Genomic DNA, 3942 nt, shown 5'->3' on the forward strand with positions numbered 1-3942 from the left:
ATCTATCTATCTATCTATCTATCTATCTATCTATCTATCTATCTATCTATCTATCTATCTATCTATCTATCTATCTATCTATCTATCTATCTATCGCTTCTGAGGGCGGCTTGTTTCCGTAAGGATCCTCTCGCTTGCTCATATCCCAGGGAGCTGCCCGCAGTGAGGGGACTTTGGTCAGGGTGTCCAGTTGAATTTCATGCACAGTAAGTGACCTCACAGAAAATACCGCCAGGCTTTTGCTGCTTTATTTATAATAACGGTCAAACACTATTGAAACCTAAAGTCTTTAAGTCTCCCTGCCCTTCTCTGTCTCAGAGGCGTGGAGAAGACTGGATCCTAAAAATTGTTTGGAAGAGATCCTAAACTCTGAGTGGGGGAATAAAAATAATCTGTGTGCTGTGTGTCATGCGATAAAGAATATTCTCCATTTTCCTGTCCTAGGTCAATAGAGTAGTCTCACTGTTGCTAATAATTGAAGCTGCAAAGTTCCCACTCCTTTAAAGCCTATGGCAGTATTGCCTGTGTCAAGACTACAAGATTCATCTTACCTTGTACTGTTTCTTAAAAGTGTACATCCCTTACTGTGTAAATGAAATGCAAAGTGTAGAGGTTAATAAACACAAAGTCAAATTATACTGGAATGGAAAAAACATTGTCATGAAAACACTTCATATTTTGTCTACTCTCATGCTAGTTAGAGGCAATCCCTTTATAAAGGCAACAGTGTCTCTAGCAAAATGGAAAAGGAAAAAACCATTTAGATCTTCAGATGACTTGGTTACACGTGAAAGCACCATGTAAAGTTCATGTGCTTCAACTCACTATTCCATAATTTTCTGATTTAAGGCTCTTCCTCATAAGATGTGTAATAACTTATGATTGATTTTTGTTTTGAGTAAGATTTTTTTTTTTTTTAATGCCTGCAACAAGATTTAAAGCCAAAAAGGAGCTTGGTGGGACTTTTTTGGCTTTGGTTGGGATGTTTGTTTGTTTGTTTGTTTGTTGGAGTCGAATGAAGCCCAGCTAATGCCTGTAGAGGGAAGCTGGCTTTTGGATTGGCAGCTGTAATGAGAATGAACAGCATGATCTAAAGGAAAGGATTTCCTGGTTGTGGTGGCACAAAGACTTCAGAGAAAGCTGAGTACCTGCAGGATTGGTTCAGTCTTGCTGGGTACAGACATGAAGAAGGAGAGTTTTAGTTTTCAGCTCAGTGTTCTGTCACCTGATGAGAATAGGACTGGCTGTAGCTCTTGTGGCTGTGGAAACCTATAGATGTGGCTAGCTCTGTGCACAGAACTTTGAGCGAGAGTCATTCTGCAAGTATCTGCAGATAAGGCCTCCACATTCTTCCTGAAAGCAAATATTTTCACCTGAGTTTTGCTGACAGATTGTTTTACCCACCAGAAATCATTCTTCCTTATTCCTTATTAATTTTTAGTCCATGTGACTGTGATTTCTATACCCGAGACCATGAAACAGTCTCTTTTGTGTGTGTATGTATATATATATATTTACATACATATATAAAATGTAATATAATAGTAAAAATATGTAAAGGCCTTCAGTCTTTTAATTTCCCCTTTAATTCTTGACCATCTTGTTGCTTTATTCTATTACTTTATTTTCTTATTAACTCTAAAGAAAAGTTCCTGCAGTCCCTCTGTTTGCCCAGGAATTCCCTGTTTTGGTGTGGCTTTGTGAGGAGGGAACTTTCTGCACCACAGGACAGTGTCAGCTGAATAGAATTTAAAAACTGTTTAATTTATACTCATAATTTATGCTAATAAGCGACAGCTTATTAAGACTTATTGGTTTTGCTTAGGGATAAGAGATAGGAGAAATGTTTTGCTTTTGGCGAAAGGTGGATGTTTAATGGGAAGGCAGAAAATTCAAAAGGTTTTACAGTGAGATCAGCCTAGGGAAGGAGACACTCATAAGAGGTATTGTGCCAGATAAATATGTGTGCTGGACTGCCTTTTATTTCAAAGGTGAAATGCTGCCTTGGTATTTTGAAACTTGAAGAACATCCCGTGTTTCAGCGACTTGGTTGGGTTTGTCCTTCTGAAAGCCTTTACCATTCCACAAGAAAACAAGCTTCTGAGCACCACGTTTTTATGATTTTTTGGAATAACATCCTCATGTTTCTTAATAGTTGTCTCAATTCTTCACTGGGTACACTTGAACAAAGTGTATTTTTCCCTCTGGAAAAGCTTGTCTGTTTTTCTCTAGAACTCAAATTCAGCTGTTAACCTGGAGAAAATAATGTTCTCCAATCCACAAGATGCAACATCTGTTCTCTGCTATTAATTTTTGAACTGTAATGTGTTTTTTTCCTCTACTTTTGTTATTACTGTTTGAACAAGATTGTGTCCAGAATGATCTTAATTTGTAAACTATTATTTTTTTCTGTTGTTCATTCTCTGTGTGCTTCTCTAGAAAGCCTTAAAGGCATTCATTCAACTGTAAGGGATGGTCACTTCTACTGTACTGGAAAGACCTTGCTACAACACAGCTTTTGCTTCTTTTTTTGGAAGTTCATAGTAATGGATAGTCTTGCTTCCCTAGGGGTATCTAAATGCTGAACACTTTTGGCAGTGCATAGGTGTCTAAATATTTCTCTGAATCCTTTTTGTGCACAATTCCCACAATAACTTACAAATACAATTTTAAAGAACAAAAATTAGGATTTATTTGTTTGGCAAGTGTCCAGTTGTAATTACTTAGATGTTAAGAAAACAGAGACAGTAAACATAAATTACTTGTAATACTGATATGAGGCATAACATTGGACTTTAATGACAGGATTAAGCATTAACTAGTTTTGTTGCCTGAATTTATTTGTGTGTTCTCTGTTAAATGCTTATCCTATAGAGATATTTAATGAATCTTTTACTGAACAAATGTGCTCTGAATAATTTTCAGAGCATTGGGATCTCAATACATTGTAGGAGGCACTGTTATTCTAATGTAAATATTTTTCTTCAGGTAGAATAATTAGTGCTCTGTACTCTTTCATTTCTGATCATTTGTGTATCCTGCCTTTCTGTCCATCTTCCAAACAACTGGAAATTAGAATCCCTCCAATGAAGTCACAAATGACTGCATGCAATTCATTCAAGTGCATTAGTTCATGCACCATGTTCTTCAGCCTCCACTCTAACAGATGACTTAATAGAATGACAAATTATATTGTCAATTTCATACTAATAACTTTCCTAATATATAAGCAGGCATTCAGACTGGATCTTCTGATGGCACTAGGTGTATATAAAAGATGTTTGGGGAATTTCCCTTAGCCCTTTAATTTGGGGGGGGTTAAAAAAAAAAACTAAAACAAAGCCCAGATGCATTCTGAGTCATATTCTATTCAGAATTTCAATTCCTCATTTTAGAGGCAGATGTTCCTGTCCTTAAGGAGGTAATGGAAGGTGTTGCACGAATTTACAGAGCAAATTCCTATCCAGAAACTAGAGGAATCTAGAAGAAGATTCCAGTCATAAACTTCTCATGACTGTTTTCAAGCGCATCCAGGTCTTCAACATCAACAGTTTCCCAAGCACCACAGGAACAATGCTGCAGTGAAGGCTGAGAAGGGCTTGAATTTAAAACCCCTTCCATGAAAATTTAGCCAAAATATTTTGGACTGCCATTTAAAAAGTTTCTTATGAGTTTAGGTTTGTGTTGCTTTCTTGGTAGCTCTTGTAATGGGTATTTCTTCAACTTCAAGGTGCCTTGTTGCTAATACATCCTCACTTTATAAGAGTTATTAAGAATCTGTAAGGGAGGAATTTTTCTCTTGTGCTATTTTCTTTTCGCTTTCCATGTGGTACCGTTCTTGAATTTTCCTGGCACCTTTGTAGGCTGTTTTTGAAACAATATGCAAATCTGTATGTTACATGCTGTGGGCTTTTTGTGTAACATTTTCTGCAGGTATCTGAA

Source organism: Parus major, chromosome 10, assembly GCF_001522545.3.
Source record: "Parus major isolate Abel chromosome 10, Parus_major1.1, whole genome shotgun sequence".
NCBI lineage: Eukaryota > Metazoa > Chordata > Aves > Passeriformes > Paridae > Parus > Parus major.